Source organism: Staurois parvus, unplaced genomic scaffold, assembly GCF_062004578.1.
Source record: "Staurois parvus isolate SC_StPar_1 unplaced genomic scaffold, SC_StPar_1.0 ptg001805l, whole genome shotgun sequence".
Taxonomy (NCBI): domain Eukaryota; kingdom Metazoa; phylum Chordata; class Amphibia; order Anura; family Ranidae; genus Staurois; species Staurois parvus.
In genome coordinates this window covers 1637087-1662388 of record NW_028319601.1, presented here as the reverse complement: position 1 = coordinate 1662388, position 25302 = coordinate 1637087, and the positions used below count along the sequence as shown (strand labels likewise).

At 42.0% G+C, this 25302-nt stretch overlaps 1 protein-coding gene across 1 annotated transcript in view; it reads left to right on the top strand.

The window, feature by feature from the left end:
- Positions 1-246: 246 nt before the first annotated feature.
- Positions 247-25302, top strand: part of CSK (C-terminal Src kinase) — a 184020-nt gene continuing 158964 nt past the window's right edge. Inside the window, exon 1 of the mRNA XM_089663939.1 lies at positions 247-648. The gene's annotated coding sequence lies outside the window, so the exon portion shown is untranslated. The remainder of the gene's footprint in view (positions 649-25302) is intronic.

Genomic DNA, 25302 nt, shown 5'->3' with positions numbered 1-25302 from the left:
GACAGAAAAGTGAAGCGTTATAACTATTTGTACGTATTTCTCCGTTTAATATAACTATTCCTTTTCTTCTTTTATTGAGACAGAACAAGCATAACTAAACGCTTTCAAACATTCGGTATTGCCGCCTGGCACGTCATGACGTATGGGACGTCAGACAACCTAGATCACGATTGTGCTTTGCCAACCACATCATGGCGGGGAGGGGGCGGAGCGGGTCACGCCCTACACCCATGCTCGGTTGGCGCATGCGCAAATTGGCGCTGGGCTCTAGCACCGTTTCCTCTGTCAGGGCCGCGTCTGAAGAGACAACTGAGCGGAGCGGCAGGCCTTTCTGTAAGCGGGGCGTCGTCGTCTTCCAGCGGCAGGCTCCCCGGAGAGTGCGGCCACTATAGGTCCACCTCCCCTCCAGACCCGTCTTCATTGTACCTCTGACAATTCTTCCCATTTACAGTGTGCAGCCTTTACTGGACTGGAATTGTCTGCACGCCCCTTACCAGAGGAGGAGCGGCCACCCGGAGCCATTTATTGTAGTCTACAGGCCCCCCATCACCCTGCACCCCCTGGCTGTATGCTGCAGGCCCCCCGGTGTCAGCCCTTCCCATCCCTGCCTGCAGCCCTCCTTCAATGGGACACCCCGCACTGCTCCAGGTAATGATCCGGGCATTGTGTGCTTGCCATTGTCTGTCATCTGTCATGTCTGTGTTCTGTCATCGTCCCATATTATTGCTGCCACATCTGCCCTCACCTGACATGACATCATTGTATTGTGACCACCCTCCGACAAGGAGAGAAGAACATGTCACCAGCACACCAAGGACCAAAAAGGTGCGAAGTTCTATTCAGTGATCACATCCAGGCCACGCAGGACCCCTTCATCAGGTGTGGGTCCCGTGTGGCCTCCATGTGATGTGATCGGCAATGAGAACTTGGACCCTTTTTGGAGATGGTTGGTGTGCTGGTGACATATTCTGAGTGTCTCCAATCTCCAGCTGGTGGTCACTGCAGCACCCACCTACCTAACCATTTCTAGGAACGTGTGCATTGGGAATATTTCTCCAAAGGCATATTCACACGATCGTAAAATTGTGCGAAAAATACTACTGTCAAAGCAATCGTACGATAATCTGATTGTTAGTACACAGCTTTCTACAGTCATCGGGACAGAAATTATCCGAAGGGGCAAGCAGGAATATTTTCCTTGTATGATAGCAGATTGTACGATTTTTGTTTAATCAGTACAGTTTTCATCCAAAAATTCATTACAAATACATGACATCACTTCCGAATTTTTACTCTGTCATACGAGGTTTTTTTGTAACTTTAGAAACCTCTTCGTTTTCAATATGAGACTAGCATGCAGAAATAAAACGGACGATCATTTGTCCGATAATCTCATTGTTTGTACCATTTTTAACCCTCCTACAAGAGCCCCATCACCTACACCAGTACCAGGGACACCACACAACTCTGATTAGGACCCTCCATCATCACCGGGGACACCACACAGGACTGATTAGGACCCTCCATCATCATCGGGGACACCGCACAGCCCTGATTAGGACCCTCCATCATCACCAGGGACACCAAAGAGCAACAATTAGGACCCTCCATCATCACCGGGGACACCACACAGCCCTGATTAGGACCCTCCATCATCACCAGGGACACCACAGAGCAACAATTAGGACCCTCCATCATCACCGGGGACACCACACAGCCACGATTAGAACCCTCCATCATCACAGGGGACACCATACAGCCCCGATTAGAACCCTCCATCATCACAGGGGACACCGTACAGCCCCGATTAGAACCCTCCATCATCACAGGGGACACCGTACAGCCCCGATTAAGACACTACATCATCATTGGGGGCACCACATAGCCCTGATTAGGACCCTTCATAATCACCAGGGACACCACATAGCCCTGATTAGGACCCTCCATCATCACTAGCGACACTACACAGCTCTGATTAGGACCCTTCATCATCACTGGGGACACCAAACAAGTTCAAATTAGGACCCTCCATCACCGGGGACACCACACCGCTCCGATTAGGACTCTCCATCATCACCGGGGACACCACACCGCTCCGATTTCGACTCTCCATCATCACCGGGGACACCACACAGCTCTGATTAGGATCCTCCATGATCATGGGGGACACCACACAGCTCTGATAAGAACCCTCCATCACCAGGGACACCAGGCTGCTCTGATTCTGCCACAACGGCACCATCCTTCCCTGGAAACCACACCAAGCTGTCACACCCCATCCCCACAGCGAGGGCTGTCATGGCTTTACCATGCGGTGTGAATGCTTGTATCTTCCATACCATAGTATGATACCTGCCAGATTTACAAAGCTTCAGCGCAAGGATAAGAATCTTTATTGTGCTTTGCTTCTGACCGCACTGTCATTTGTCCAGGAGGGCTCCCTTACTTCTATATATAGAGGGTATTGGAGCTGGTGATGGGTTCTAAAAGGTTCTATGGAACTTGGTCCATTATTTACTTTTTACATTTTACTTTTGTATGGTAAGAGCTTATTCACACCAGAGAGCTCTGGTGTGAATACAGAGCTGTGTGTTTAAGTTTTTTAACTACTGCTGAGCTGCCTGAAGGCATCCAATACACTGACCAGCCATAACTTTATGACCATGCACTGAATATTGAGTAGATTCCCATTTTGCCACCAAAACAGCTCCGACCCATAACCCCCTGAAAGTATGCTATGGTATCTGGCACCAAGCCATCAGTAGCAGATCCTTTAAGTCCTGTAAATTGTGAGGTGGGGTCTCCGTGGATTGGACTTGTTTTTCTAGCATATGGGGAATTAGGAGGCTAAGTCAACCCTCAAACTCATTGTTGTGCTCCTGAAACCATTCTTGCCCCATTTTTGTACTGTGGCAGGGCACATTATCCTGCTGAAAGAGGCCACTGCCATTTGGGAATATCGTTTTCATGAAGGGGTGTACTTAGCAGCAGGGTTTTGCATAGATGGTACATGTCAGGAAATATTGATATGAATAATATCGACATGAATGGCAGGAGCCAAGGTTTCCCAAAAGAACATTGCCCAAAGAATCACACTGCCTCCCTTGGCTTGCCTTCTTCCTATAATGCATCCTGGTGCCATCTCTTCCCCAGATAAGCAACGCACATGGCCATCCACATCATGTAACAGAAAACGTGATTCATCAGACCAGGCCTCCTTCCATTGCTCTGTGGTCCAGTTCTGTTGCTCACATGGCCATTATTGGCACTTTTAATTGTAGACACGGGTCAGCATGGTCACCCCAACCAGTCTGGCTATGCAGCTCCATACACAACAAACTGAGATGGCCATTTTTTCTGCTTTCAACACATCAACTTCAGGGACAACATGTCTACTTGCTGCCTAATATTCTCCACCGACTTTGGATGCCATTGTTAAAAGATAATCAATGTTATTCACTTTACCTGCCAGTGGTCATAAAGTTATGGCTGATCAGCGCGACGTTAATGAACACACATCAACTGTACAGACGTGACCAGCCCAGATTGACAGGTACACACAGACTGCATTCAGGCCATGCACTGTCCTTTTGTATTTGTCAGACTGTACTGCAAATGTGTACACATTTACAGTCTATGGGCTACCTGCACGTGGACTGAGCATCTGTGTGAATGAGTCCTAAACCGGGCCCGTCCACATGTGCAGTGACTGGTGTCATTCTGCACCTAATCAATACCAGTCACCACAAGGGTACATGTTCAACAATTGTTTTCTATGTGCCTTGTTCACACTATAGTGCTGGTGTGATGTGTGGGAAAATGCCACAAAATTTTTCCACAGCAGATCAGATGGCATCATAGGTCAGCCAATTGTGGAGTTTTGAATGGTACACTTTGTACACTCAATGACAGTAAGAACATGTAAATGGCACATTTCACCCACAAAACAGACACCAGCCTGCACACTAAAATGGAATGTTCGCGTGACACACGTTAAAGGGCCCTTAAGGGGACATGGCTTGTTTATTATTTGTCTCATTTTTTCATTTGTGGTATTTGAGTCCAAGATATTACATGTCATTGGTGGATATGAATATCTATTGTAGCCTTGGAAGCAGGTTTTCCCCTTGTAGTGAATCTTTTAGACATGTGACTGTGATTGGATAAAGCTGAAAATAATTGTCACTCTATTGAGTGTAAGGATCCTGGCATGTTGGCTTTGTTGCAAAATTATAATAAAATCTATTGTACAGAATACATCAGGGGGAATTTTATCAAAAGCAGCTGTGTGTGGCAACCAATCACCTTTTCTCTTTAATTTTCAAAGCCTCGCAGAACAAGCTGAAGATAGAAGCTGATTGGTTGTCATGCACAGTGTCTTCTGATTCTGTCTGCTCCAGGTTTGATAAATTACCCCCATTGTCTTTAATGCATATTCATATATTTTCTCGATGAGCATTCTTCGTAGGAGATATTTCTGTGTTGTATAGCAGGTTGGTCCATGAAACATCTGCATGAAGGGTTGTACCTGTGGATGATGGTTGAGGGGTACCTGTGGATGATGGTTGAGGGGTACCTGTGGATGATGGTTGAGGGGTACCTGTGGATGATGGTTGAGGGGTACTTGTGGATATTAGAGTTGCCAATAGCTTTTATTATTCTAAGTAAGAGACAGTTCTGTATTGTATACCTTGTTGGTCCGGTGAAAAAGCTGCATGAAGGTTTGTAGCTCTGAATGGTTGTAGCCGTGGATGGTAGTAAAACTGCCAATAGTACTTTTTATTTTGCACAGACTAGATATGACTGTGTGTGTCAGCCTGCAGTTTGTACATGTCGTTTGAAGTATTTTTAAATGACTGAAAACAATGGACAATGCCTTGCACTTCGGCTCATGAGGGCTTGTTGTGACTGGCTTGTTTTGCCCTGGTGAGGTCTTCTACGCTTAATGTCTTTTCAATAATTAGCTTCATGTGTGCAAGAGGCTTAGTGAAGAATTGTCACATTCTCCCTTTCATTTTCTAACCTGCACTAGAGACGTGAGAGGTATGGTGAAAGCACAACGTTTTTAATGGGGCTTTTGTATGTATTGGTGATCTTATCTGTACGTATGTATGTCTGTTCCTCAGACCCTGGCTTCTGAGTAGGTCACATGGCACTGATTCTATGAATCCTGTCAACATTCCTTTAGTGTTCAGCTTGTTGCAAGATCTTTGCATAAAATTATTTTATTTGGATTAATAAGTTTCTTTATGTTTTGATTCTTGTATGGATAGGCTAAGGGTACTTGCACACAGTACTGATATTTGAACATCAAAATTCCTCGCCAGAATTTCTTGCCTTTTTTTTTAATTTTTTTTTATTTTGCATTCATACAAGTAAAATACAATCTAACTCCAGAATGGGATTTTAAGCTCTTGAAATTAACATTTTATGCTTGAAAATACTGAATGGCAACTCAGGTTTCTATGTGTGTATAAACACACACACTTAGGTCGTCCATATATATTTGGACACAGGCACAGTTTTAGTTTTTTTTTTTTAGGTATTTACCAAAACATATTCAGGCTATAGTTATATAATAGATATTGGCGAAGGTGCACACTCTCAGGTTTAATTTTAGGGTATGTACATCCAAATTGGAGGAAGGGTTTAGGAATTACAGCTCTTAAGAGTAGGCATTCTCTCTTTTTCAAGGGACCGAAAGTAATTGTTCATGGCCAGGTGTGGGCTACTCCTTCGTTATTTCTTCATCAATTAAGCAGGTAAAAGGTCTGTAGTTGATTCTAAGCGTGGTATTTGCATTTGGAATCTGTTGCTGTGAACCTACATCATGCGTTCAAAGGAGCTCTCCGTGCAATTGAAACAGGCCATTATAAGGCTTCAAAAACAAAACAAATTCATCAGAGAGATCGCAGCAACATTAGGAGTGGCCAAATCAACAGTTTGGTACATTCTGAGGACAGAAGAAAGTACTGGTGAGCTCAGCAACATAAAAAGGCATGGACGTCCACGGAAGACAACAGTGGTGGATGATCAAAGGATCCTCTCTATGGTAAAGAAAAACCCATTCACAACATCCAGACCAGTGAAGGAAACTCTCCTGCAGGTGCGCGTATTATTGTCAAAGTCTACAATCAAGAAGAGACTTCACAAGAGCAAATACAGAGGGTTCACCACAAGGTGCAAACCATTCATAAGCCTGAAGAATAGAAAAGCCAAATTAGACTCTGCCAAAAATCATCTAAAAAAGCCAGACCAGTTCTGGAAAAGCATTCTTTGGATGGATGAAACTAAGAATAATCTGTACCAGAATGAAGGGAAGAAAAGTGTGGAGTAGGCTTGGAACAGCTCATGATCCACAGCATACAACGTCATGCTGTAAAACATGGTGGAGGCAGTGTGATGGCATGTGCATGTATAGCTTCCAGTGGAACTGGGTCATTGATGTTTATTGATGATGTAAAATAAGACAAGCAGCTGGATGAATTCTGTATTGATTAGAGATATACTGTCAGCCTATATTCAGCCAAATGCAGCAAAGTTGATTGGACGGCGCTTCACAGTACAGATGGACATTGATCCAAAACACACTGCAAAAGCAACCCAGGAGCTTTTGAAGGAAAAGAAGTGGAATATTCTGCAATGGCCGAGTCAATCACCTGATCTCAACCCATTTGAGCATGCATTTCACTTGCTGAAGGCAAAACTAAAGGTAGAAAGACCCACAAACAAAGAACAACTGAAGACAGCTGCAGTTAGAGCCTGGCAAAGCATCAGAAAGGAGGAAACCCAGTCTTTAGTAATGTCCATGGGTTCCAGACTTCAGACAGTCATTGCTAGTAAAGGATTCTCAACAAAATATTAAAAATGAACATTTTATTTGATTCGATTCAATTGTCCAATTACATTTGAACCCTGAAAATGGAGGGACTGTGTATAAAAATGATTGCAGTTCCTAAAATATGTACTTGATATTTATGTTCAACCCCTGGAATTAAAGCTGAAAGTTTTCACTTCAAATTCATTTGGATTGTTTCGTTTTAATTTATTCTGGTGGTATACAGAGCCAAAAGTATGAAAATTGTGCCTGTGTCCAAATATGTATGGACTTAACTGTGTGTAAACAATGGGCTGCATTACATCAGTAAAAAACACCCGTATGCCTAAAAAGCCTGACTTTTTAGGAAGTAGTATGTAATAGGCCTTAAAGTGGATGTAAAGCCTGAAGGTTTTTTTTTTACCTTCATAGATTCTATGCATGAAGGTAAAAAACCTTAAGTATGCAGCCCCCCTAATACTCCCCCAATCCAGCGTTGTGCACGTGAGCATCAGCTCTCCCAGCTGTCTGCCTTCTCATTGGCTCAGAGACAGCAGTGGAAGCTGGAAGTGGGGGAAGGTAAAGCCAGGTAACCCCTCCTCCTTTTCCTTTCCTCCCACCAAAAAAAAAAGGGGGGCGAAAAGGGCATTAAGCGGATTTTCCCCTTTAGGGTGAAGTTCCTCTTTAAGTGATGCCCAATTAAGGGATTGGATTTGGGGAACGATCTGTGTTTCTTTTCTCCTTAGTGTAGCTAAGGAGGCCATGCAGCTGGGTTACTGTCTCTAGGATCTTGTTCAGAGTACAAAGTACCACAGGTAGCTGGGCACCGGCATTTAGCAAAGTTTAGGAGCTGTCAGTGTTTTTGTTTTTTTTTGCCAAAACGCTTTTGCTCCAGAACACACTGGCGGAGGGTTTTTCTTTTTTCTGCCACTTAACTCTCCTGCCAGAAAATACTGCTAAAAGCCTATGTGTGCATGGACACATTGGATAACATGCAGGGGAGTTTAGAGGCAGTTAAAAAAAAAAAAAAAAATTCTAATGCCCAAAACAGCAGCTGTAAAAACGCCCGGTTTGTTTGAGGCCTTAGTTATTTTTCTTGTTATTATTTTTGATGTGAAAGTTATTTTTCTTTTTATTATTTTTCAATTGGCCACTAAAAAATGCCTCACTTTGACTTTTTGTTTTGCTGCTTTAACTGGGTAGAAAAGTACAATAATTTCTGTTGTTTTTACTTGCTACGGTTAAAAAAAAAAAGCAATTGTGAACAATATCTAGTGTGTTATTTTAAGTAGAAAATGTTGAAAGATCTCTCTTGTATTGGGGCTTGAGGCTGCTATAATTGCTTATGTACATTGCAGCTGGCTGAAACTGTGTAAATGTAGGTAAGACTTGAAGTCTTACTTCTGTGAAGCAATGACAGATTTATAAGCAACACACTACTGTGCGTCTGTATAATATGTATATCATTTTGTATAGTGATTGCCTTAGACTTGGCATAGACGGCCAAATGGGTAACACTTGTGGGAAAAAAAATTAGCAAACAAAACGGCATATACAATTGACACAAGTCAGATTGTAATTGAATGTTATTAAAAATGACCTTTCCTTGTCAATCTGTAGCACTGTAATTTTCTGTAAAATGTAATGCAATATGGCTACTGGGAGGCATTCTGTACACAGATGGTATACAGAACCCCCCCCTAAAAATATTTCCTGCTTGTGTGATTGGCTTATTTATATTGTAAAGCGCTGAGCAAACTGTTGGCGCTATATAAATCCTGTATAATAATAATAATTATACAGGACATACATGGGTTGAATTCTGAAATAATTTTCTTTTAAAAGTCGAAAAAAAAAAATTTTCTTTTGAATTTCACACCATTAGTGGGCTGCAACATTTTTTTGCGGCAACCGAATTTGAGTGATCAGGCATATTGGAATTTTGTATGGAAAACTAATGTATTTCTAATCAGTGATGGGAGAATCGTGTGAGAATAATAATCGAAAAAGAAATGAGCATGTGCTGTGACCTGTGAAGAAAAGAGATTTCTGGCCACAAAAATTATTTTCTGGAGCAACATGAGATGAAATTGAAGGCTTGGTTGGTCGAATTTCAAAATCAATGGTAGCACCATCGTATTACAAAACGAACAAAGTTTCAGATTTTCTAAAGCAAATAAGTTGGGAATTCCAGCCTTGTATGGCCTGCAATACCTATTTTTCCTAGAAGTCTACACTAAGATATTTAAGTTTTTTGGCATCCTCTGCAGCAACACTTCTAAAGGGATTAAGAACCTACCAATTTTATCATTAGAGCCCTGTAGGTTCAGCAGGTGATTGACAATTATTAAACTACTCCCATACAGATTCACTTTGCACATGGACCCAGACAAACCGCTATTTCTTCATAATAATAAAAGGTAGGAATCTGCAACAAAGTTTGTTAAAATCCCTGCAATGTACATAGATCACCCAGAGGGGAATGTATTTTTTCCCAACAAAAGTGGAGTTATTCTTTAAATTTCAGGTGATCATTGGCCCAAACATTGCGTGCATCTTAGGCCTCATCACACTGCGTGTTTAGACCTGGTGCAAGAGGCTCTGGTGTTTCGCTGTGGGTGGGGGCCCTGGGCAGTATGTGTCCAGGGACAGATGCTCGGAACCTAAGCAGTCTCTGTTCTGAGCACTCACTCCTAGGTGTGAGCTGTGCTAATCATAAATACTGCTAGGTGCACTCTCCAGTCTCGGCAGCTGTCATTCTTTCATAGAGTTCGCATTGGGGCTGGATGATGCACCTGTCCACAGTTAAATTCTGGCGCCTCGCATACCAGGACTAAATGCAGTTTGTGCATAAGGCCATATCAAATGAAGTCAGTGTTCAGGCATCTCTCTCAGATTAATGTAAACAAAAAAATAAATCCGTTTAACATAAATATTATTTTGTATGATTTAGAATGATCTAAAAGTAGTTGAAAATTAAATATCCTTGTGCTTCTCCTTTGCAGTATTACACAGGTTACAAAGTAGGGATGCACCGAAATTTCGATGGCCGAATCGTTTCGGCTGAAAACTCCCCTTTTGGCCGTTGGCCGATATTATTAATATTATTATTATACAGGATTTATATAGCGCCAACAGTTTGCTCAGCAATTTACAATATAACGGGAGACAATACAGCAACAATACAGTTCAATACAAGAGGGTTAGGAGGGTCCTGCTCCTTGGAGCTTACAATCTAAGAGGATATGAAAAAAAGCATCTCGCTGACGCTCAGTAGTTCTCAACCTTACCTGAGAGACCATTGAACGATCCCGGCGCTGGGCATAGATATTACTGAAGGAAAGATGACCTCTACTCATCTGCAATGGCACTTCCGGTTCCGACCATTTATTTATTTATTTATTTTTTAAGGTGCTAGATCAATGCTTTTTTTAATCTAATGCCTTACATTGCAGAGGAGAGATGTGGGGTCTTATTGATCCCATATCTCTCCATAAAGAGCACCTGTCACTGGTTATTTCTATCACAAGGGATGCATGTATTCCTTGTGATAAGAATAAAAGTGATTACATTTTTTTAAAGGGACAGTGAAAACCCCCCCCCAAAAAACATTACATTGAAAAAATAAAGTTTAAAGTTCCCTCGTTTCCCCCCCCCCCGTGCTTGCACGTAGTGGTGAACTTTACACTACTAACCTGTAGAAATTTTTGAAGCATCACCCATGGAGATTAAGTACCACAGTTTCACGCCATTCCATGAGCGTGCGCAGTTTTAAAGTGTGACATGTTGGGTGTATATTTACTCACCGTAACATCCTCTTTCATAATTTACAAAAAGATTGGGGTATGTATTGTTTTTTTTTTTAATCAAAGTGTATTTTTTTCCAAAAAATATATGTTCATTTTTAAAAACTACGCATTTCGTTTTTTGGCCTAGTGCATTTTGAATTTTTGATTTCGGCACCAGAATTTTCATTTCAGTGCACCACTATTACAAAGGTTTTGTTTTACTGCTCCATCTTACAATGCAAAGTTTGAAGGGGTTGATGCCTGAAAATAATTCACTAAATTTGAGGGTTTTGTATTTTAACAATTGGTAAAATGGACCTTGAGGGTTGAAACACACTTTTGCAATGTAGGGCATTGTGACAGCAAGCATTATGTGCCTTATTCCTTTGCAGAAACTCATTTTCAAAGTACATGCATTGCAGCATTTTGAATGGGCTACTTATTGCAATGCATACTGAAATGTGACACAACATACAAAAACGAGCCCTCGCTGAGCACACTATGGGGGACTTGCTAACTTCCTTATGAAAAGGTTAGCTGCCTAGCAGTTCTTCAGAATTTCTGGTTTACAAGTTGCACATCAGGAAAGACAGTGAAGTGATACAGTCTGCATGCTTGTTTTCAGGTCAGTGAAACTTCTATGGTAATCGAATCGGCTTGAGAGTCTGGGAATGAATGTTCAGCCTGAGATGTTGGCTACGGCAGGCTCCTGCTTCCTTAGTACAGGTTTGCTTTATAGTAAGCATCACATGAGAAAAATCGGGGGCTGTCATTGCTGACCTTCTGTTGAAAACACTATTATATTGACCCTCTGACTTAATTATGTTTTTACCTCTTGAACCTAAAGAAGCATGCACACAAAGTATTGAAGAGGCTTAGTATGACGGTCAGGCAAATAGTAGTTTTAGAAACCAAGGCCATCAATAACACTCCTTTTCCTCCCTCTTTCTCTTATGATGGGTTTCCTTTATTGTGATATTATGTGTCATATTGTAGAAGCAAAAAAAAACCCCAGAAACCTCCTAGTGGCTGATCTACAAATATCCACATTTAAAGTTGTTGTAAAGCTTATTTGTTTTTTTTTTTTTAAATAATATACGTTATACTTACCTCCTCTGTGCATTGGAATTGCACATAGTGGTTCCTTACCTCTTCTTTTGCAGTACCCCGCTTCTTCTCCATGCGGGCGTGCTCCCAAGCCAGGCTATGTGCATCTAGAGAGACACAATACGTCTCCCGACCCCTCTTCACAGGACTTGACTGACAACAGCAGGAGCCAATGGCTTCCACTGCTCTGAGACTCCTGAGAATGCAGAAAGGGAGGAGAAGAACTACACTGCACACGGGTCAGCGCTATATCGATCGAGGACCCAGGGAAGTGGGAGTGGGCACAGGCATTGGAAAGGTGTCTTTTTTTTTTTTTTTTTTTTTTTTTTTTTTTTGTACCTTAATGCATAAAATGCATTATGGTAAAAATCCTTTTGCCTTCAGGCTACTTTAGCACAATTACACGGAGGGAGCAATTGTGATTAGTGGTGCACCAAAATAAAAATTCTGGTGCTGATACCGAAAATTCAGGATGCACTTGGCTGAAAACCTGAATCCGAAATGAACAGTTTTTACAAATGTATATATTTTTCAAACGCAATTTTTTTGGGGAAAAAAATACAAATTGGTGAATAAAAAAACCCTAAAACACAATATATACCCCATTTTTTTTTTTGTAAAACATTAAAGATGTTAGGCTTTACCCAACATGTCATGCTTTAAATTTGTGCACACCTGTGGAATGGCGCTAAACAACGGTACTTAAAAAACTCAATGGATGACACTTTAAAAATTTCTACAAATTATCGGTTTAAAGTTAGAGGAGGTCCAGTGCTAGAATTATTGCTCTCACTCTGACGTTCGCGGAGATACCTCACATATGTGGTTTGAACACCATTTACATATGTGGACAGGGCATGTGTTCACCATTGTGTGCAAGCACAAGAGGAAGAGGGCACTTTAATATTTGTGTTTTTGTTTTGTGTTTTTTTTTTTTTTACACCGTCCCTTTAAATTTATTAAAATTACTTTTATTCCTATCACAAGGAATGCAAACTTCCCTTGTGATAAAAATAAGCAGTGACCGGTCTTCTTTATGAAAAGATCTGGGGTCAATATGACCCCACATCTCTCTACAATGTAAAGCATTAGATAAAAAGCATTGATCTAGTGCAGTGGTCTCCAAACTATTGCCCGGGGGCTGGATGCAGCCCTTTGCTTGCTGTTATCCAGCCCTTGGGTCATTATTCCCCCCCACTGTAAGCAACAGTGGGGCATAGTTCCTGACACTGACACCGACCATGGGGCACTAGTTTCCTCACTGACACCAATGAAGGGATACTATTCCTCCTATCGATACCAAAGATAGGGCACTATTCCTCCCACTGACATCAATGGTGGGGCATTATTTCTCCCATTGACACCAGTGATGGGACACTACTGCACACACTGACATCAATGATGGAGTACCTACTATTCCTCTCACTAACACCAATGATAGAGCACTATTCCTCCCACTGACACCAACTATGGGAAATTATTCCTCCTAATGATACCATTGATGGGGCACTATTCTTCCCACTGATACCATGATGGGGCACTATTCTTCCCACTGATACCAATGATGGGACCCTATTCCTCCCACTGATCAATGATGGGGCACTATTCCTTCCACTGACACCAACGATGGGGCACTATTCCTAACATTGTTAACAATAAGAGGCACTGTTCATCCCTCTAATACCAATTATGGGAACTATTCCTTCCATTGGCACAAATGATGGGGCACTATTCCTCCCACTGACACCTATGATGGGGCACTATTCCTCCCACTGATCAATGATGGGGCACTATTCCTTCCACTGACACCAACAAAGGGGCACTATTCCTAACATTGTTAACCATAGGAGGCACTGTTCATCCCTCTAATACCAATTATGGGAACTATTCCTTCCATTGACACTAATGATGGGGCACTATTCCTCTCACTGACACCAACGATGGGGGACTATTCCTAACCTTGTTAACAACAGAGGCACTATTCATCCCCCCAATACCAATGATGGGGCATTTTTCCTTCCACTGACACCAATGATGGGGCACTATTCCTCCCACTGACGCCAACGATGGGGCACTATTCCTAACATTAACAATAAAGAGGCACTGTTCATCCCTCTAATGCCAACGATGGGACACTAGTCCTTCAATTGACACCAATGATGGGGTACTATTCCTCTCTCTGACACCGATTGGCACTGATGATCAGTGCCTCCAATCAGTGGCCAACAGTACCACCCACCTGTGCCCAGCAGTGCCACCCATCAGTGCTGCCAGTCAGTGCCGCCTATCAGTGCAGGATCATCAGTGCCACCTATCCGTGCCACCTCATCAGTGCCCATCAGTGCAGCCTCATTAATGTACATCCGTGAAGGAAAGAAATTATCTGTTAGCAAAATTTTATAGTAGAAACAAAGAAACACTTTTTTTTTTTTTTTCAAATTGTCTGCTCTTTTTTTTTTTTTTTTTTGGTTAAAGCACTAACAATAAAACACCCAGTGGTGATTAAATACCACCAAAAGAAAGCTCTATTTGTGTGTGAAAAATGATAAACATTTCATATAGGTACAATGTTGCATGACCGCGCAATTGTCATTCAAAGTGCGACAGCGCTGAAAGCTGACAATTGGCCTGTGCAGGAAGGTTGTATAAATACCCGGTAGGCAAGTGGTTAATACCACTTTTAAGACTAAAAAATAAGCTAAAGTTGGCAATATACTATGGCTGCAATCTGATTGTACATTCTCTCTAGATAAACAAAGTAATAGGACACACCTGAACAATTCATTTAAATCAGACAAAGAAGTAGATTGTACAGTGTGTGCCCACCTTTAGGATAATGCTACTCCAGCCCGCAAGCCCTCTTCACCAACCCAGATATCTGGAATTTTACAAATCACCTGACTAGCAATGATACATCCTTGGGAGAATATACACTGTGCTGCCATCAAACCCTAGCATTAAAGTGATTGTAAAGTATTTTATTTTTATTAAAATAATAAACATACTTACCTGTTCTTTGCAGTGATGTTGCATTGAGCAGCCCGAACCTCATCCTCTCATGTCCCCCACTGGCGCTCCGGGTTCTTCCTCTTGGAGGAAGCCACTTCCTATTGTGGCACACCTATGGGCTCAATCATGAGCCAGGCTGCGTGCGTCCATTGACACACAGCAAGGCTAAGCCAATGCCCCGACTCTGTTCATACGATTTGATTGACAGCAGCAGGAGCCAACGGCTCCCTTGGCTGACTGTCTCCTGTAAGGGGAAAGGGAGTGAGATAGGCCAGTGCTGCTGTAGATGGGCACAGCACTGGTTTCAGATGGGGCTCAAGCATAAGGGGGATAAGGAGGTGATGCAAATAAAGGGGCATTTTAAAAAAAATATATATTTTTTTTATTTTAAAGCAGAACAATACTATACTCACCTCAGCTCTAGCGATGCAGTGTCCCTGAGCTCCCCTCCCAACCACTGACATCTTTGGGCTATCTTCCGGGCTTTGATCACCGCCCACCGTCATTGACTGGGATCATAACATCACTTCCACACATTATTATTATACAGTCAGGTCCATAAATATTGGGACATCGACACAATTCTAACATTTTCGGCTCTATACACCACCACAATGGATTTGAAATGAAACAAACAAGATGTCCTTTAACTGCAGACTGTCAGCTTTAATTTGAGGGTATTTACATCCAAATCAGGTGAATGATGTAGGAATTACAACAGTTTGCATATGTGCCTCCCACTTGTTAAGGGACCAAAAGTAATGGGACAATTGGCTTCCCAGATGTTCCATGGCCTGGTGTGTGTTATTCTGTCATTATCCCAATTACAATGAGCAGATAAAAGGTCCAGAGTTCATTTCAAGTGTGCTGTTTGCATTTGGAATCTGTTGCTGTCAACTCTCAAGATGAGATCCAAAGAGCTGTCACTATCAGTGAAGCAAGCCATCATTAGGCTGAAAAAACAAAACAAACCCATCAGAGAGATAGCAAAAACATTAGGCGTGGCCAAAACAACTGTTTGGAACATTCTTAAAAAGAAGGAATGCACCAGTGAGCTCAGCAACACCAAAAGACCCGGAAGACCACGGAAAACCACTGTGGTGGATGACCGAAGAATTCTTTCCCTGGTGAAGAAAACGCCCTTCACAACAGTTCGCCAGATCAAGAACATTCTCCAGGAGGTAGGTGTATGTGTGTCAAAGTCAACAATCAAGAGAAGACTTCACCCGAGTGAATACAGAGGGTTCACCACAAGATGGAAACCATTGGTGAGCCTCAAAATCAGGAAGGCCAGATTAGAGTTTGCCAAATGACATGTAAAAAAGCCTTCACAGTTCTGGAACAACATCCTATGGACAGATGAGACCAATATTAACTTGTACCAGAGTGATGGGAAGAGAAGAGTATGGAGAAGGAAAGGAACTGCTCATGATCCTAAGCATACCACCTCATCAGTGAAGCATGGTGGTGGTAGTGTCATGGCGTGGGCATGTATGGCTGCCAATGGAACTGGTTCTCTTGTATTTATTGATGATGTGACTGCTGACAAAAGCAGCAGGATGAATTCTGAAGTGTTTCGGGCAATATTATCTGCTCATATTCAGCCAAATGCTTCAGAACTCATTGGACGCCGCTTCACACTGCAGATGGACAATGACCCAAAGCATACTGCAAAAGCAACCAAAGAGTTTTTTAAGGGAAAGAAGTGGGATGTTATGCAATGGCCAAGTCAATCACCTGACCTGAATCCGATTGAGCATGCATTTCACTTGCTGAAGACAAAACTGAAGGGAAAATGCCCCAAGAACAAGCAGGAACTGAAGACAGTTGCAGTAGAGGCCTGGCAGAGCATCACCAGGGATGAAACCCAGTGTCTGGTGATGTCTATGCGTTCCAGACTTCAGGCTGTAATTGACTGCAAAGGATTTGCAACCAAGTATTAAAAAGTGAAAGTTTGATTTATGATTATTATTCTGTCCCATTACTTTTGGTCCCTTAACAAGTTGGGAGGCACATATGCAAACTGTTCTAATTCCTACACTGTTCACCTGATTTGGATGTAAATACCCTCAAATTAAAGCCGACAGTCTGCAGTTAAAGCACATCTTGTTCGTTTCATTTCAAATCCATTGTGGTGGTGTATAGAGCCAAAAATGTTAGAATTGTGTCGATGTCCCAATATTTATGGACCTGACTGTATGCGCGGGAGTGCAGTCGCATTGCCGAATTTGTACAGTGAGCTGCATGTGTGCTGCTCACTGTACAAGGCGGACAGGCAGGTAAATAGCTTTAATGCAGAAGAGACAAAACATGTCTCTTCTGCATTAAAAATCCTGGCTCTCTGCCGATTTTAATTCCTTAGCCTAGAGTTCCACTTTAATACAGGGAATGCATTAAGGTAAAAAAAAATGTCTTTAGAACCACTTTAAAACGAGTTGGTGCTTAAAAGGTTGCTGAAAGCACATCGAACTTGTACTGAGCAGAAATATGGACTGACTGGTATGGAAGTATGTGCTGCTGATGGTCATGACAGCTGGATTCCTATATTAAATAAGGCGTGAAAAAAAATGGGTCTTGGTCCTGGAATAAGGTATAAAGTGAAATTCCAACCCCCACCAAAGATGCTCACATGGTGCTCTTGTACAACCCAGGGTGTGTCTATGGTATGGACACTGCCAGTAATACGATCCATTCTCATAAACATAAGCTGCATTCATGTGCAGACACATCACTAGCCGTTAATCAGTAGACTTTAGTTCTATATTAAGCCTGCTATGTTACTTGTGATGGTTTAAACACATACTAACCAATAAGGTTTGATACCAAAACTATTATTACACAGCCTGATGAAGCTATTAGTCTTCTTAATAAATATGTACTAAAACTTTATTGTTCCCCAAAGCAATTTGATTCTTCACCTTTGACCTCTGGAATCTAAATGTTTAAAACAACAATTGCAACTTCAGGCAACAAGGAAAATTGCTATATAGCACATCCTCCATCTAAGGGGTCATAACAAGCTAGCCATTATAGTACTGATCAGGCTGATGCTTAAAGTTATTGTAAAGCTTTCATTTTTTTTATTAAAGTAAAACCTTATCATACTTACCTGCTCTATTCAATGGTTTAGCATAGAACAACCCTGGTCTTCCTCTTCTCAAGCCCCCCACCGGTCCTCCTGGCTCCTCTTCTTCGAGTATCCCTATAGAAAGCCACTTTTTATGGGGGCACTTTTGCGGACTTGCTTCCAAGACCTGCTATCTTCATCCATAGACAATGGGGCCTGGTCCGCCCCGTCCCAGGATTTGATTGACAGCAGCAGGAGCCAATGGCTCCCACTGCTATCTGCCCTGTGAGGAGGGACAGAGGAGAGAGCCACAGCTGTTATGCACAGCACTGGTTCGTGCTGGGGCTCAGGTAAGTATAAGGTTGGGTGGGGCTGGGGATTCCAGTCACAGAAGGCTTTTTACCTTAATGCATATATTGAACTAACCACTTCCCGTCCGTCCCATGTACATTACATGTAAACAGGAAATGTCAGTTATCGGCAGCCCTCTCATGAGGTTGACATTGCGTGAGGAACGGAGAGCACATAAGTGGCAATCCACACAGGGGACATCTACACTGATAATCAGTGCTGCCTCTCAGTGACCATCAGTGATGCCTGTCAGTGCCCATCACTGCTTCCTCATCAATGCATTCTATTAGTACATATCAGTGTCCCCTATCAGTGATTCCTGTCAGTGCCCATCCATTCCACCTATCAGTGTAGGCTCATCAGCATACATTAGTGAGCAAGAAAAATTACTTATTTACAAAATTTTATAACAGAGGCTAAAAATTTTTTTTCCCCAAAAAAATTCAGCCTTTTTGCATTTGTTTAGCAAAAAATAAAAAACCAGTGGTGATTAAATACCACCAACAGAAAGTTCTATATGTATCAAAAAATGATAAAAATTTTGTTTGGGTACAATGTTTCATGACCACGCAATTGTCATTCAAAGTGCAACAGCACTGAAAGCTGAAAATTGGCCTGGACAGGAAGGGGGTGAAAGTGCCCAGTAGGCAAGTGTTTAAAGAAGGCCATACATGGATCAAAATTCAGCTAGTTCAGCAGGGACTAGCCAAATTTCAATCCATGTATGGGCAGGGTGAATTTACAGAAAAAATTCTACCGATCAACTTCTATAAAGCCCTGTCAGGTTTTTACCTCTCAAACAGTGCTGCATGTTATAAGCGACAGCGCTGATCAGTGTATTCTGGGGGTGGGTAAGTCTCCCTGCTGTCAGAATACAAAAGCTCAGCAGGGAGGATTCCCCCACCCATATCAAGTGTGTCCATGTGGAATCGGTCAGTTTTTTTTGTTCAGCCACCTGATTAAGAAAAAAACTGACTAATCTTTTGGCTGCTTAAGAGATCTGACCTATATGGGCTCATGTACACTGCAGCTGATAAACTCACGTTTAGGAGCTGTTGAGTGTTTTTTTCAGCAGCCCCTGAACTCTCCCTAATGTTTTCCTATGTGTCCATGTATACATCTTTGTTTAGAGGCATTTGAGTTTACAGTAGTTTTTTTGAATGCAAAAAACTTTAAGTTCAGCAGTCAAATGCAAAACACTTGTAAACGCTGCTGAATGCGGCAAATCGTGTTTTTATAAGCGCTTGCAATTTTTTTTTTTAACTCTTCCAGTTCACGATGCTGTCCAGAGCCTTAGTGCGGCAAATCGTGTTTATAAGCGTTTGAAATTTTTTTTTAACTCTTCCAGTCCACAATGCTGTCCAGAGCTTTTTTTTCATCATGAAAAATGCATGTAAAACGATTTCAAGGTACTCAAATGGACAAAACACTGGACACAGGATGTTCCTACCAAGCTTATCATACATTGTAATGACCAATTCACACCTTTAGACCTCTCCCACCCTTGGAAACAAAAGATATGTTCATGACCATTCCCACCTCAAATTCCTCATGAAGACCCCCTGCCTGGTGACCTTAATGACTCACTCCACCAGACACCCTTGGAAACAAAAGAAATGTTAATGAGCAACTCACACCTAAGCTAATCTCAACACATACTACTGTCTCTGCTTCTCTGTATTCCTCTGAAACAGTCTGAAATAGTTAATAATTTACCACTTTTCAGTCCATTCTGGGCATTTGGGAGGTTCCCCTGTGCTTATCTTTAAAAAACGCTTCTAAATGCAAACGTGCATAAACGCGGTATGCAAATGCGGCTAAACAGACGTTTTTTTAACCTGGGTTTTCCAGCAGTCCGTTTACATCATTCAGAAGTGTCCCGTGTACATGGGGCCTATGAATGTGATCACATAACTGAAAAGTATACCACCAAGCATCTGGGCAAAACACAATAATATGACAACTAGCTAAATAAAATAAAAGTAAACTGAGATGATGCATAATTAAAGCAAGCTGGTGGTCATAATTAGAGATGCTCCGAAATGTCACTACGGGTGAAACTTATTGGCCGAAAATACCCCTATCGGCCTTTGACCAGTATGAAAATAGGCACCGATACAGGTGCAGAAAATAGCCCCGCTGCCCGGTGGTTTTCAGGCTTGCTTGAGAACCCATTCTAACGATCCTGACGGCTGGGCATAGAGATCAGTGAAGGAAAGATGGTTTCCACTCATCTCCATGCCCTTGGAGGACCAGAGCAACGTCATTACGTCACTTCCAGTTCTGGTGCCATGTAAACAAGGCCTTTTATCTATTTCTTTTTTCTATGTAATGCTTTACATTGCAAAGAAGAGATGTGGGGTCTTATTGACCCCAGAATTTTCCATAAAGAGGACCTGTCACTGCTTATTTCTATAACAAGGGATGCTTGCATTCCTTGTGAAAGGAATAAAAGTGATGGAAAAAAAGTTAGTGACAGTGTAAAAAAAAGAAATAAAATAAATTAAAAAATTTTTTTTAGGGTGCCCCCGTGCTCGCGAGCAGTGGTGAATGCATACGTAGGCCACGCCCACATGTGTAAACTGGGTTCAAACCACACGTGAGGTATCGCTGCGAACGTCAGAGCGAGGGCAATAAATCTTGTACTAGACCTCCTCTGTAACTTTAAACTGGTAACCTGTAGAAATTTTTAAAGTGTCACCCATGGAGATTTTTAAGTATCGTAACTTAGCACGATTCCATGAGCGTGCGCGATTTTAAAGCATGACATGTTTGGTATCTATTTACTCGGCGTAACACCCTCTTTCATAATTTTCAAAAAAATTACAGTATAGTGTTTTTTGTTTTTTTTTTCATTCATGAAAGTGTGGTTTTTTTGTTTTGTTTTTTTTTTAAATTGCGTTTGAAAAACATACACATTTTTAAAAACTGTCCATTTTGGTTTCAGTTTTTGGCCAAGTGCATCCTGAAGCATCCCCTTTTGTCTTTCCACAAACATGCAGAATTTTAAAGTGTGACATGTTTGGTATCTATGTGACGTAAAATATTGGGTATTATATTGTTTAGATTTGCTAAAATTCATCAGTGTATAGTCCTTGCCAGAAGTTTTGAAAATAACACACATACTATTTAACCTGCAAAGAAACGTGTGCAGTCATCATTGGTTTGCACAAAAAGGGATTCATATTGCTGCTACTAAGATTGCACCTAAATCAAGCATTTATCGGTTCATCCAGAACTTCAAGGAGAGAGGTGCAATTGTTGTGAAGTAGTCTTCAGGGCACCCAAGAAAGTCCAGCAAGCACCAGGACCGTCTCCTAAAGTTGATTCAGCTGTTGGATCGGACATCACCAGCGCAGAGCTTGTTCAGGAATGGCAGCAGGCAGGTGTGGGTGCATTTGTATGCACAGTGAGGTGAAGAATTTTGAAGGATGACCTGGTGTCAAGGAGGGCAGCAAAGAAGCCACCTCTCTCCAGAAAAACATCAGGGACAGACTGATATCAAAATGTACAAAGATTGGACTGCTGAGGACTGGGGTAAAGTCATTTTCTCTGATGAATCCCCTTTCTGATTGTTTGGGGCGTCCAGAAGAAACCCTGTCCAGAGAAGAAAAGGTGAGCGCTACCATCAGTCCTGTGTCACGCCAACAGTAAAGCATCCTGAGACTATTCATGTGTGGGGTTGCTTCTCAGCCAAGGGAGTGGGCTCACTCACAATTTTGCAGAAGGATGACTTCCTGTCACATATTGTGGATTTTCATGTTTCACCTCACCTTTGGGTCAAATCTTGTGTTGCATTCTGGGTGGCCAGTAAATATCACTTGGGTGTTAAAGGACCAGAAGATTGGATGCTGTTTTCTAACAGAATAATGTCTAGTGTGGAGTTAAACCACCACGCACTGTCACAATCTGGAATGGCCACTTTGTTGCCAAGTGTGGAGGTTGATCAGATGTACTTTGCGTGTGTATGGCTGAGCTGTGTCTTGATTACTTAGCAATGTGCCTGCTGCATAATGCAGTGATCATGGAATGAGGCTCCATGCAGACTGGGAGTTTTAATAACGCTGGTAATGTTAGTGTTTTTGTATTAGTGTTTAGTGGCATTTTGCGGCTTTTTGTTTTTTTTTCGCGTTTTGTGGTTTTTAGAGGTGTTTTTTTTTTTTTTTTTTTTTGGTTTACCCCCCACAAATTTTTATTCTTTTTTTGGGGTCAAAAAAAGTCCAAAAATGCTGGTTTGCCTCAATTTACCGTGTTTTGCTGAGTTTTTCAGCGTTAGAGCATTTTTAAAGCTAAAAAACTCCTCTAGAAACCCACTAGTCCTGGGTTTTTTTTTCCAGCCAAAAAACGTCCCTGCCAAAAAACGTTGATTACAGTCTGTGTGTGCATGGACACATAGGATAACATGCAGGGGGGTTTACTGGCTCTAGGAAAAAATGTCAAAAGCGAAAAACAGCAGCTGTAAAAACGTCCAGTGTGCATGAGGACTAAGGGCTGGTTCACACCTGGAATTGCACAGGAACGCGCAGCGCATTCCTGTGTGATTCACATACGGTGCTGTTTCAGCTCATTCATTTTGAATGGACTGAATTGCACTGGGCCACACCAAATGCAGTGCATACCCTACTTGTAAAAAACGCACTGTAACCAGGTTGCATGGTACTCTGTACTTCCAGTGCAGGCAAACGCGCTGCATTTGTGACCCGCGTTTGGGATGTAGTTAACATTCACACCTGCTGCAGTTTGCAATTGCAATGCGTTTTGAATGTGGTGCTGGAAACACACGTGGGTTACCTGCACTGTATTTTGTTGTGAATGGGGGCACTGTTTTTCCTAGGTAGAACGTTGGATCCATCTGCGTCAGTATCAGGGTGGTCTCCAGCAGGTGTCTGATTAATTTACTCTGGAAACATCCTGCAGAGAGATGCTGTTGGGAGTATCTATACTGAGCCTAGGTTCATTGCGAGTCGTGTGGCCTGCATTTACTCAGGCACTGCAGCCCATTTATTTGAATGAGCTGCTGTGCACACTTTTTCCTGCAGAAAACAGATGCATGTAGTTTTTTAAAAATGCAGGCGCAGGGTAACTGCATGGTCTTTTTGATCATGTGATTTCCCTGCGGTTCCCGCAAACGCGCTGTAGGCTGAGATGTGTGGGGTTGCCATTCAGAATGAATGGCAGCCCTGCGCGTCTCGTAAGAGCAGTGTGACTTGGTTGCAGGTGCGGGAACAGGTGCGATACCTCCAACCAGCCCGCAGACTGTGGGTAAGTGTGAACCTAGCCTTTATTACTTTTTCAATACATTATTTTTTTTTGTTATGCTTTGAGATAAAAAAAAAAAGATTGAATGCAGATTGCTTGAAAATGTTAAATATAGCATGGTTTATTAATTGCTGTAACCAGTAAAGCCTTCTACATTTATACAGTGTTTTCTGCCTGTCAAATCAAGGGGATAAAAGCAAAAGTGACACATGCTGCGGTCTGACAGCGTAACATAGTTTTATGATCTGTTGATATTTCACTTTAATAAGCAGTAGGTTTATGTAAATCTAAAAAAAATTTAATTTGTCAGCAGGTAAACGTTTTATAAGGGTCTTCTGCCCAAAAATAATTTTACCTGTTAGTTTTTTTTTCTTTTAATCTGCACAATGACTGGGTGTATGCACAGTACAATGATCAGCCCCCTCACCTTCATTTCTGGGGATGGAATTGGGTGCCAAAAAACTGCAAGTGCAGCGCTCATGGACAGAAGTTACATCATCAGTGACTGCCCATGGGCAGAGCAAGAAGATGTCAGACCTTGAAGAAACACCATGACACTGGTGGGGATGGAATGGATGAGGAGTGTTCAGACTTGACATTATTGGAAGAGGGATATGCACAGAAGTACGTATACTTGCACTTTGTCAATTGCTGACCATCCCACCATGCTTAACTACCACTTTAAGGGCTCATGTACACTGCAGCTGATAAACTCACGTTTAGGAGCTGTTCTGTTTTTTTTTTTTTTCCAGCAGCCCTTGAACTCACCCTAATGTTTTCCTATGTGTCCATGTACACATCTTCATTTACAGTCGTTTACAGGCATTTGATTTTACAGTTGTTTTTTTGAACGACTTGCGTTCAGCAGTCGATTTTAATCAGCGTTTCAAATGCAAAATGCTTGTAAACTCAGCAAATCGCGTTTATAAGCGTTTGCAAATTTTTTTTAACTCTTCCAGTTCCCAATGCTGTCCAGAGCCTTTTTTCATCATGAAAAATGCATGGAAAGTGTTTTCAAGGTACTCAGATGGACAAAACATTGAAAGCAGGATGTTCCTACCAAGCTTGTCACACCTCACACCTCTCCCACCCTTGGAAACAAAAGATATGTTATTGACCATTCACACCTCAAATTCCTGCCAGGTGGCCTTAATGACTAATTCCACCAGACACCTTTCCCACCCTTGGAAACAAAAGAAATGTTAATGAGCAACTCACACCTAATTATCTCAACACATACTTCTGTCTCTGCTTCTACTCTCTGTATTTCTCTGAAACAGTCTGAAATAGTTAATAATTTACCACTTTTCAGTGCACTCTGGGCATTTGGGAGGTTCTTCTGTGCTTATCTTTAAAAACGCTTCTAAACTCAAACACGAATAAACGCTTTATGAAAATGTGGCTAAACAGACGTTTTTTTAACCTCCCTGGAGGTATTCCCTAGTCTAGCTCGGGGTAGAGTTTCAGTACCACAAGCTACACTCTGAAATACCCTGCAGCGTTGCTCCAGGATCTCTTCTTCACTTATCTTGTCCTTTGCTCCCGCAATGTCCCCCCTGCAGCGTCCCCAGCAATGTCCTCCGGCCGATGCCGGCATCTGTTTTCCGTGTTCCGTTCCCTGCGACGCCAGGATGTACGGGGACGGAAATGGCGGGAAATTTAAAAATGTCAAAAAGGGACATTCACTAAATACACTAAAATCACATAGTAAAACATTACTGTATCAAACCATTTCACATACATTTTGTCCCTAGTGCTTTGTCCTGTGCCCTGCCTGCATTTTTACTGTTCTTTCTGCCTGGAAACTGAGGAACGTCCATGGCGTCCAAAAAGCATCCCTTTAGGTCAAAAGCGGTTTTAGACCAGCTAGAGAACAGCGATAGTAAATTAGAACTACTTGCGGA